Below are 12,211 nucleotides of genomic sequence, written 5' to 3'. Positions count from 1 at the left end.
GCCAGCTAGTCAAGTCAACAAATAGGTTGTATCATATGAAACTGTTGTTTTTATAGGTAAAATATGGTCAAATATGAGTAATTTCCTATGATTCAGCCTCTGATTTACACACAAGAAACTGTTAAATCCTCTGGCAAGCCAGGCTAGACTATTTTCCCCAGCAACATCAGCCCTGGTTCCATCTTACCAGCAGCTACTCCATGCTTCTCATCTTGGCTGTGCTTTCAAGTCTAGTCAGTTTCTTCTCCCAGTGCCCACTTTGCTATTTCATGTTTTCTCACTGCTTCCCTCTGGCATCAGGGGTAGAGGCGTCTTTTCTGTGGAAGAGTCTGGGCTCCAGTGCTTCCTGCTTCCTAGGGGAGTCTGCTCTCTCAGTCATCTCCTTGACCTGTGTCTGGAGTTTTCCCTTCAACCAAGCCCATCTCTGATTTAAAAACCGTTACCGTGACCCTCTTCAAGCTGCTATCCTATCACCTCTTTAATGAGAATCATTGTCTCCCCTCATGTCAGTCCGTGGCAGTGTGGCACCTCCTTTCCCACTAATCGAGTCTGTTTTATGCCAGATTTCCTAATTCCTTTCCAAATTGTTAACTCCAGTGGATACATGGCTGTGCATTTGACACTTGGGAGATCTATGCCTTGAAACTGTGGATCCTTGATGTCTGTTGCTTTCCCTGGTTCCCCTTTCATAGTCACTGTCATCGTTTATGCTGACATTTACACCATGAATAGTCTGACAACTTTGATGTCTAAACTTCTTGAAAATGTTACAGATACATGCAATCAATTGCTCACTGGACAGCTTGTGGGTTATTTTAGACATGTACAAAACAGCCCTTCAAATCTCCCTATAAGACCTATACTGGCACTTTTACGACTTTATTTTCTCAGATGGAAAACTAGGATTGCCCCCACCCTCCAGGTCCTTACCTTAACCAGTCACTAATCCCCATCTGATCTCTTCTCTCAGTTTGCTCAGGTTACTACCACAGACTCCAATCTGTTATCGCCTACTTCTGTCCTTCAGGTCTCTTCTGCTTCTTCAGAACCACTTGTCATATTACTCGGATTTCCCATTGCCTTCAAGATTGAAAAAAATCTGAACTCTTCAGTGATATTCAAAGCCTCGAATGCTCAGGTCCTTTACCTACATTTCCAGGCCTGCTTCCTCAGGACTCTAAACTCTAGCATTTCTTTTTTTGTTAAACAGCTTTATTGAAATGTAATTCACACCGGGTGCGGTGGCTCATGCCTGTAATCCCAGCACTTTGGGAGGCCGAGGCAGGCGGATCACCTGAGGTTGGGCGTTCAAGACCAGCCTGTCTCTACTAAAAATACAAAATTAGCCGGGCGTGCTGGTGCATGCCTGTAATCCCAGTGACTTGGGAGGCTGAGGGAGACTCGCTTGAACCAGGGAGACAGAGGTTGTGGTGAGCTGAGATTGTGCCATTGCACTCCAGCCTGGGCAACAAGAGTGAAACCCTGCCTCAAAAAAAAAAAAAAAAATGTATATATATATACACACACACACACACACACACACACACACATATATATAAAATATATTTTTTATATATATAAAATTCACATACTTACAATTTCTATGTAAACTGTATAAATTATGTTTCATCTATTCACAGGGCGTAGCAACCATTACCACAATCTAATTTTTTAACATTTTTGTGACCCTGAACCCATTAGCTGTCACTCTACCTCACCTACCATTCTGACCTCTTACCTCTAAGCAACCACTAATCTACTTTCTGTAAATTTGCCTGTTCTAGACATTGCTCATAAATGGAATTATACAACATGTAGTCTTAACACCATAACTTTCTAAGTTCTTGTCTAAAGTTGCCCCCCTCTTTGTCTTTCATTTTTCTACTTTCTACTTGTTTCAAACTTTCCTAATTTGAGAAACTTAAAAGTGGTTACATTTTGCAAAGCAAGGCTATGTTGCTTTTCATTTTGTACCTTTTCGTAACTATTGAATTTTCTTTTTTTTTTGGGGGAAGGAGTCTCGCTCTGTCGCCCAGGCTGAAGTGCAGTGGTGTGATCTCGGCTTACTGCAAGCTCCGCCTCCCAGGTTCATGCCATTCTCCTGCCTCGGTCTCCTGAGTGGCTGGGACTACAGGTGCTCGCCACCATGCCTGGCTAATTTTTTTGTATTTTTAGTAGAGAACGGGGTTTCACCGTGTTGGCCAGGATAGTCTTGTTCTCCTGACCTCGTGATCCGCCCACCTCAGCCTCCCAAAGTGCTGGGATTACAGGTGGGAGCCACCGCGCCCGGCCAACTATTGAATCTTCTAACCTGTACTTTTTACTTTTTAAAGTTATCAACAGTGGCCAGGGCAGTGGCTCACACCTGTAATCCAGCATTTTGGGAAGCTGAGGCGGGTGGATCACTTGAGGTCAGGAGTTCAAGACCAGCCTGGCCCACATGGTGAAATCCTTTATTAAAAAATACAAAATTAGCCGGGCATGGTGGCGGGCACCTGTAATCCTCAGAGGCTGAGGCAGGAGAATTGCTTGAACCTGGGAGGTGGAGGCTGCACTGAACCGAGATTGGGCCACTGCACACCAGCCTGGGCGACAGAGTGAGACTCCATTTCAAAAAAGTAAAGATAAAATAATCAACAGTGGTTATTATGAGCTACTTTTTCTTTAAATTTCTGAACTGAAAAATACATGTTATATTTTATTTTATTTTTTGAGATGGAGTTTCACTCTTGTCTCCTAGGCTGGAGTGCAATGGCGTGATCTTGGCTCACTGCAACCTCTGCCTCCTGGGTTCAAGGGATTCTCCTGCCTCAGCCTCCTGAGTAGCTGGGATTACAGGCGCCTGCCACCACTCCTGGCTAATTTTTGTATTTTTAGTAGAGACAGGTTTCACCATGTTGGCCAGGCTGGTCTCAAACTCCTGACCTCTGGTGATCCACCTACCTTGGCCTCCCAAAGTGCTGGGATTATAGGCGTGAGCCACTGCACCCGGCCATGTTATCTTTTAAAAATAAAACTCGGCCAGGCGTGGTGGCTCACGCCTGTAATCCCAGCACTCTGGGAGGCTGAGGTGGGCGGATCACAAGGTCAGGAGATTGGGACCATCCTGGCTAACACGGTGAAACCCTGTCTCTACTAAAAATACAAAAAATTAGCCTGGCGTGGTGGCAGGTGCCTGTAGTCCCAGCTACCCAGAAGGTTGAGGCAGGAGAATGGCGGGAACCCAGGAGGCGGAGTTTGCAGTGAGCCAAGATCGCGCCACTGCGCTCTGGCCTGGGCGACAGAGCCAGAATCCATCTCAAAAATAAATAAATAAAACTCATCACCTTCCTAAAGCCTTTCTTTTCCTTCAGGGTTTTGTTAATAGCACCTTCTTCTTAAATCAGTTGTCCTGTCTGTTCTCATCTCATGTATTCACAAATCTTTTCCATGGATGTCTCCAAGGGCTGGGGAGGAGACTGATTTCTGTGCTGATGGTGGTAGGAATCAGGGTGGATTTGTGGCCATGCCTTCTTCCTGTCTCCGCTGCCTGGGAAGTTATCATCCAAGGTCCATTCTCAGTTCCCCGTAAATTGCTGCCCTACTCTAGTCCATATTTTCAATAAAACACTTTATACTGCATAACCAGACGTGCTATTTTTTTTTTCTTCAGTGTTTTCTTCCCCACGAGTTGTAAACCCCTTAAAGTACAGAGGGGCTACGTGCTAGAGTCATTGGTCCTGGACAGAGTTAGGGTTTAGGCTTAGGAATATGATATCTCATGAAGTTTTAGGTGGATTGGAGAGTATAAGACAATGTGTTTCTGCATAATTGTAACAGGCTTGTACATCCTCTGCTATATTTACTCCTACAGAGAGGGAGCCATGCCGCTTTAGTCAAGATCAACTCAGGCTGTGAAATTGTAGGTTTCTGGATTTCTAGAAAAGTGTTGCGACTAGCAGTGTTAAAAGAATAATGAAAAGCATAGTGAAGGATGAAGGTGTGTGAGTTAAGACTTCTCAGAGTCTTGGAGGGAGAGATTTAAAAATGGCTAATTTTTTTTTTTTTTTTTTTAGACAGAGTCTTGCTCTGTCCCCCAGGGTGGAGTGCAGTGGCCAGATCTCAGCTCACTGTAACCTCCGCCTCCTGTGTTCAACCGATTGTCTTGCCTCAGACTCCCGAGTAGCTGGGATTACAGGCACGAGCCACCACATCCGTCTTAATTTTTTTTGTATTTTTAGTAGAGATGGAGTTTCACCTTGTTGGCCAGGCTGGTCTCGAACTCCTGACCTCAAGTGATAACGCCTGCCTCAGCCTCTCAAAGTGCTGGGATTATAGGCGGGAGCCACCACGCCCAGCCCAAATAGGAGTCTGTTTTCCCTCTCCTTGGATTTAAGCTGGTCTTGGTGACTTACGTGACCAGTAGAATACAGAAGTGATGTTCTGGGACTTGGGAGGCTAAGTCATAAGAAGCCTTCTAGCTTCCAACAGGCCTCTTGGAATACACATTCGTGGAGTCATGAGTCACCGGATAATAAGTCCAACTACCACGTGGCACTGAAACTACATGGAGAGCTGCAAATGAGAGATGGGCCAGGGAGGCCCAGCTTTCTAGCCTTCCCTGCCAAGGCCATGTAGGGAAGCCATCTTGGACCCTCCAGATGAGCCCAGTCATCAACTGAATATCCCCAGGCAGCTCTGGTGGTACCTCATGGGACAGAAATGTCCAGTTGAGCTCTGTCTGATTTCCTGACATAGAATTGCGAGATATAATAAAGTGGTGGTTGCTTTAAGTCACTAAGTTTTAGGGCTGTCACACAGCCAGCTGAAACACTTGGAAATACTGTGCTTGTGGCTTTTTTTATTTTTGCCAGTTTGATGCACTTAAAAAAACCAGGGAGTATATGTTTTATTGCATTAATGATTATAAAAGTATGCTAGTCTAAAAAATATAAAATAATTTAAACCTTATTTTTTTCTAGTTGACTTCTCAAAAATGGTGGCATACTCAAGAGCTCCCTTCAGAGTGGTTTCTTAATTTTACCCTCTTTTTTTTAATTTCTCCATCAGAATCATCACTTTCCTAAGTGCTTTCTAGTAAGGCTGCAAAATTGGATAAGCTGTGACCCCTTCAAACTTTCACCTTCTCTTTTTCCACTTGAGATTTTAGGAAAGATGGAACGGGGCTGGAGCGCTTCTGAGCGTGTCTTTGCTCTGAGTTCTCTCCCTCGGATCATTCGGTCTTGATGTCCCTTCTTCTGTTCCTTTGTCCATGCCACCTTGTGCTTACTGGTTTCAGTTTTGTGTGTTTTCTGGATATTTTCATGCTTTCCATCCTTTTCCAGTGTTAGTATTTTAGGGGAAAGTATTTCATTGGGAATTCTTTGAGGGAGCAGTCGGTGTTTGTGGTCCCTGAGGCCTCTGGTTCGTTCAGCCCGGTGTATGTGTTTCTTTGTAAGACTCAGTTCCCTCTCAGGCACTAGATAGTCCCATTTTTTACTATCTTCTGTTTTCTCACTTCATGGTCTCTTTTCCTCTTCCTCTATTTTAGTTTCCCATTTTGGAACCATATTGTATTTCCATACTTCTTCCATCATCATTTCTTGATGCTATTGATAGTAGTATGCCTCTGCTTTAGCAAACTGGAAATCAGAAGACACAGCCTTAAGTTTATGAAGTGTTTCATTCTCCTGCGGAAACTTGTGGACTAAACAGTTTCCTCACTTCTGAAGAATGGACACCACCTAGGCTGGGTGCGGTGGCTCACGCCTGTAATCCCAGCACTTTGGGAGGCCGAGGCGGGTGGATCCTGAGGTCAGGAGTTTGAGACCAGCCTGGCCAATATGGTGAAACCGCATCTCTACTAAAAATACAAAAATTAGCTGGGCATGGTGGTACACACCTGTAGTCCCAGCTGGTTGGGAAGCTGAGGCAGGAGAATCACTTGAACCTGGGAGGTGGAGGTTGCAGTAAGCCGAGATCGCACCACTGCACTCCGGCCTGGGCGACAGAGCAAGACTCCATCTCAAAAAAAAGAATGGACACCACCTAAACCCTTATGAAAGGGAAATATTAGAACATTTTAAGTTGGATGTCCTTTATTCTATTTCCATGGTACAGATCTAAAACTCCTACACCATGTCCCAGTTAGGGACACTTTTTTTTTTCTTAGATGGAGTCTTGCTCTGTCACCCAGGCTGGAGTGCAGTGGTATGATCTCAGCTCACTGCAACCTCCACCTCCTGGGTTCAAACGATTCTCCTGCCGCAGCCTCCTGAGTAGCTGGGACTACAGATGTGTGCCACCATGCCCGGCTAATTTTTGTAATTTTTAGTAGAGACGAATTTCCACTATGTTGGCCAGGATGGTCTCGAACTCCCGACCCCAAGTGATCTGCCCGCCTCGGCCTCCCAAAGTGCTGGGATTGCAGTTGTGAGCCACCGCGCCCAGCCCCACATACCTCCTACACTCTCCTCCCGCCGTGTTCCCTCCTACCTGAGGACTTTGCCATAGCCTTCCCTGAGGAATCAGAAGCAGTCCCTCCAGAGCTCCTCCTTCCCCGCTGCCAGAACCACCACCTTGCCTCTGTCCCAACTCTGCCTTCCTGCCTTTACAGAGGAAACACTGCCCCTATGCCTTTCCAAAGCCAAGCCTTCCACCTGTTCTTGTTGAGCTTCAAGACTCAATTTTGCAATTATCAGATTCCCTTTCCTCAAAATCTCCCTGCTGCTCACTCCCATCCACATACAAATAGGCTTCCGTATATGTCATCTTTAACAAAAGAGGAAAGCTCTTCCTCTATTGTACACGCTGCTCCGGTTTTTACCCGCCTTTTTTACTCCTCTTCGCAATATAGTTTGAGTAGTTACCTGTGATCCTTCTCCATTTTCTCACCTCACTTTTTCTCCGCAATCCACTTTTGCTGGGTTTTCATCCGCCACCCCCTTTTCCCCCGACTACTTCACTGACTGCTCTTGTCTAGGTCATCAGTGGTTTCTTTTCTTTTTTTTTTTTTTTTTTTCTGAGACAGAGTCTTGCTCTGTCACCAGGCTGGAGTGCAGTGGCGCAATCTCGGCTCACTGCAACCTCTGCCTCCTGGGTTCAAGTGATTCCCCTGCCTCAGCCTCCTGAGTAGCTGGGACTACTACGGTCCTTATGTAGACCACTCTTCAATTTCAGCTTAAACGTCACTCCCTCAGATCTTCCACAAACTCTCTCAGAGAAAACCTCATCCTTCCATGACACTTACAGTAATTTATGCTGTTTGTCTAATATCAACGCTCCTGTAATCCCAGCACTTTGGGAGGCTGAGGCTGGAGGATCACCTGAGGTCGGGAGTTCGAAACCAGCCTGACCAACATGGTGAAACCCTGTCTCTACTAAAAATACAAAATTAGCCGGGCATGGTGGTGCATGCCTGTAATCCCAGTTAGTCAGGAGGCTGAGGCAGGAGAATCGCTTGAACCCAGGAGGCAGAGGTTGCAGTGAGCCAAGATTGTGCCATTGCACTCCAGCCTGGGCAACAAGAGCAAAATTCCATCTCAAGAAAAAAGAAAAATTTAAAATTGGCCAGGCTTGGTGGCATGCCTGGGGTCCCAGCTACTTGGGAGGCTGAAGTGGAAGGATTGCTTAACCCTGGGAGGTCAAGGCTGCAGTGAGCCGTGATTGTGCCACTACACTCCAGCCTGGGCAATAGAGTGAGACTCTGCCTCAAAACAAAAACAAAAACAAAAACAAACACAAACACCCAAAATCATATTCATAAATAGTTACAAAAAGTAAATACATGGCCAGGTGCAGTGGCTCACGCCTGTAATCCCAGCACTTTGGGAGGCCGAGGTGGGCAAACCATGAGGTCAGGAGTTCGAGGCCAGCCTGGCCAATATGGTGAAACCCCGTCTCTACTAAAAAATACAAAAATTAGCTGAGCATGGTGGTGCACACCTGTAGTTCCAGCTACTCGGCAGGCTGAGGCAGGAGAATCTCTTGGACCCGGGAGCCGGAGGTTGCCATGAGCCAAGACTGCGCCACTGCACTCCAGCCTGGGTGACAGCATGACACTGTCTCCAAAAAAATAGGAAGCAAAAAAGATACCAGTATTGAAGTACAAATGAATGAAAATGATTCGGTATATTCACTTCAAGATACTCTCCACCATGTATGCAAGCCGCATTCATCCAAAGTCATCGTGTAGCCCATTGAGACATCTCTAGTTCTTTAAAACAAATGTGGGCCAGGAGCGGTGGCTCATGCCTGTAATCCCAGCACTTTGGGAGGCCGAGGTGGGCGGATCATCTGAGGTCAGGAGTTCAAGACCAGTCTGGCCAACATGGTGAGACCCTCAACTCTACTAAAAATACAAAAAAGTAGCCGGGCGTGGTGGTGTGAACCTGTAATCCCAGCTACTTGGGAGGCTGAGGTGCGAGAATTGCTTGAACCTGGGAGGCAGAGGTTGCAATGAGCCAAGACTGCGCCACTGCACTCCAGCCTGGGCAACAGAGCGAGACTCCGTCTTAAATGTGAAAAGGAGAAAATACAGTAATTAATTACCTGGATTCTTACTTAGGAATTAAATCTATCCCTCCCGAAATGTGCCATGTGCAGAGAAGTAATTGAGACTGCAGCCCAGCCAGATGTGATGGTTTGTGCCTATAATCCCAGCACTGTGGGAGGCCAAGTGAGAGGGTCACTTGAGCCCAGGGGTTCAAGTCCATCCTGAGCAACAGAGTGAGACTTCTATCTCTACAAAAAAAATTTAGGCCGGGCTCGGTGGTTCACGCCTGTAATCCCAGCACTTTGGGTGGCTGAGGCTGGCAGATCACCTGAGGTCGGGGAGTTCGAGACCAGCCTCACCAACATGGAGAAACCTTGTCTCTACTAAAAATATAAAATTAGCCGGGCACGGCGGCGCATGCCTGTAATCTCAGCTAGTCAGGAGGCTGAGTAGCCTCCTGTTGGTGAGCCAAGATAGTGCCACTCACTGCAGCCTGGGCAACAAAGTGAGACCCTGTCTAAAAAAAAAAAAAAAGAAAAAAACAAAAACCCAAACCCCCCCCAAAAAAACAAAAAAAACTATAGCCCCCAAAATAATATTCATAAATAGCTATAAAAGTAAATACATGGCCGGGCGCGGTGGCTCACGCCTGTAATCCCAGCACTTTGGGAGGCCCAGGCGGGCGGATCACGAGGTCAGGAGATCGAGACCATCCTGGCTAACATGGTGAAACCCCGTCTCTACTAAAAATACAAACTATTAGCCGAGTGTGGTGGCGGGTAATACCAGCAACTCAGGAGGCTGAGGCAGGAGAATGGTGTGAGCCCGGGAGGCGGAGCTTGCAGTGAGCGGAGATCACACCACTGCACTCCAGCCTGGGCGACAGAGCGAGACTCCGTCTCAAAACAAAACAAAAAATTAGCTAGGCGTGGTGACGCGCGCCTGTAGTCCCAGCTACTCAGGAAGCTGAGGCACGAGAATCGCTTGAACCCGGGTGGCAGAGGTCGCAGTGAGCTGAGATCACACCACTGCACTGCAGCCTGGGCAGCAGAGTGAGACTCCATCTCAATTAACAAACAAACAATACATGTATTTTATGCTTTAGAAAGAATTTCAAACATCAGGTCATGTAATGGTTCAAAAGCATTAAATTACATTTCATTCTACATTTTATATTAACTTGATCTCCAAACCAAACATAACACCATTTTAAAATTGATAAAAACCATGTCACTCAGATTTTAAACTCATGTGATATTAATTCAGCCAAAGTTCTTATACATCTATGACCTGACGGGACCATATGATACCACAAGCCCCTTTCATTCATTGGCTAAGAGTCAGGCATTGTGTGAAGTGCTAAAAGGCAGCATCTTATTTACCCTCATGTGAAAAAAGAGAAGCCTCTTTTTTGATAAAGAAAAATATGCAGTCCTGAGTGTAAGCCTCTCTTTAAGTAATCAGCTTAAATTAAAATAACACTTATATAAAGAAAATCACATGGACCTAAAATTACTTTTTATTTAAGTACTATGTTGCAAATTGTTTCTCTTTTCTGATATGAGAAACTAGACCGGAGAAAGAATATTTTTAAGCCAGTAAAATAAACAGAGAACTTTTCTGAGAGTAAATCAGGTTGAAACAAACTATGAGCAAGACTAGGCTTTGCTCTGTAAGTGAAAGCCTGCCTGAGTTGTGAAGAAAATGACTCTGCTCTTCACACACCTAAATTTTAATCCTTCATAAAAAAATCATGAAATGTATTTAAGTAGTTATGGGAAGTCCTAGCTCATGGAGAAGGTGGTGGTGACTGAATGGAAAGGGTTGTTAACCACTTTTCACATGAACTTGAAATGAACTTCACAGTAAAATGCAAGAGCAACTTTTGGCATTGGAAACAGCGCCTTGCCTGCTGTCTCCATTTTGCAAAAGTCTTGAGTGCGTCTAATAGCATCTAAACACCAAACACGGACCCCTCCAACAATCCTATGAGGTAATAGGATTATCATCCCCATTTTACATATGGGGAAACTTTAAGAGAGTTAAGTGACATGTTTAAGGCCACAAAGATGCTAAGTGGGAGACTGGAACTTAAACACCAATGTCTAAAAACAAAGCCTGTGATCTCATGCATATGCCATCCCACACAACCTTGGAATATCAAAGGAGTGGCAACAGTCTACTTTTGGTGAACTTACAATCCAATTAGGCGGGAAAGAACTATATGCAAATATATCACAAGTGTAATACAGGGGTAAAAATGCATTGCTTACATATTGAGAGATAACAAAGGGCTGGAGTCTTTAATGTGAGGTGGAACTGAAGATGGAGGCCTTCTTGGAAAAGGAAGTGCTTCTTGAAGTAGATTGAGAGCACAATCTGAGCAGAAATGTGGGAATACTCCTGAGACCAGCCAGGAGATGACTCAATCAAACTGGTTGTTAACAAGAGGAAGTTACACAAGCCAGAGTACCACATACACAGGGGGATGCTGGAAGCCAGAATATAGAGTACAGTATGGGGAAGGGACACTGAAGCCAGGATGTGATGTAGAGGAATCTTGATGACTTTCCAAAACAAATAAAGACTCTGAAATGCTGTTAACAGCAAAGTGATTAAAAAGAAGAGATGCTTGATAAAAGATCCTGAAACCATAGGGCCTAGAAGCAGAGACAGAGAATTGGGCTGGTACACTAGAGGTGCAAGAACCTGGTTCTAGACCAGCACTGTTCCAACAAAATTAGAATGTGAGTCACAGAGGTAATAGAAAATTTTCTAGGAGTTTAAAAAAATAAAAATAAATAGGTGATTTCGTTTCAGTGATACACTTCAACATAGTATATCCAAAATATTGTCAATCAACATGTAATCAACATACAAAGATTTATACTGCTGTTCTTTAATCAACTTTCTTTTTTTAGAGCAACTTTAGGTTTACAAAAATATTGACTGAAAAGTACAGAGAATTCCTACATACCTTCTCCCCACAAGTTCCTCCTATTATAAACATCTTGTATTAGTGTGGTACATTTGTGATAACCGAGGAATCAATATTGATACATTATTATTAACTGAAGTCAATAGTTTACATTAAGATTCACTCTTTATCTTGTACCTTATATGAGTTTTGATGAGTATATGACATGTGTCCATTATTACTGTTTCATACAGAACAGTAGCACTGCCCTAAAAATCTCATGTCTCTACCTATTCATCTTTCCCTCCCTCAATACCCTGAACCCCTGGCAACCTCTGATCATTTTACTGTCTCCAGAGTTTTGCTTTTGCCAGAAGTCGTATAGTTAGAATCATATAGTATGTAGGCTTTTCAGATTGGCTTCTTTCCCTTAGCAATATGCTTTTAGGGTTCCTTTATGTCTTTTCATGGCTTGAGAATGGCAATCCAGCGCATTTCTTTTTATTAGTGAGTAACATTCCATTGTATGGATGTGCCAATTTGTTTATCCATTCACCTCCTGAAAGACATTTTGGTTACTTCCAAGTTTTGGCAATTATGAATAAAGCTGCAATAAACATTTGTGTGCAGGTTTTGTGTGAAAACTGAAAACCATCAGTGTTCAACTGCTTTGGGTATATAACAAAGAGCACGATCACTGGATTGTATGGTAAGAGTATGTTTAGTTTTGTAAGAAACTGCCAAACTGTCTTCCAAAGTGGTTGCAGTGCATGTTGCCTCACCATCAATGATATATCAGAGTTCCTGTTGCTCCACATCTT

This window comes from Pongo pygmaeus, chromosome 8, assembly GCF_028885625.2.
Source record: "Pongo pygmaeus isolate AG05252 chromosome 8, NHGRI_mPonPyg2-v2.0_pri, whole genome shotgun sequence".
In the NCBI taxonomy this organism is placed as follows: Eukaryota; Metazoa; Chordata; class Mammalia; order Primates; family Hominidae; genus Pongo; species Pongo pygmaeus.
This window is presented reverse-complemented; position numbering follows the sequence as displayed.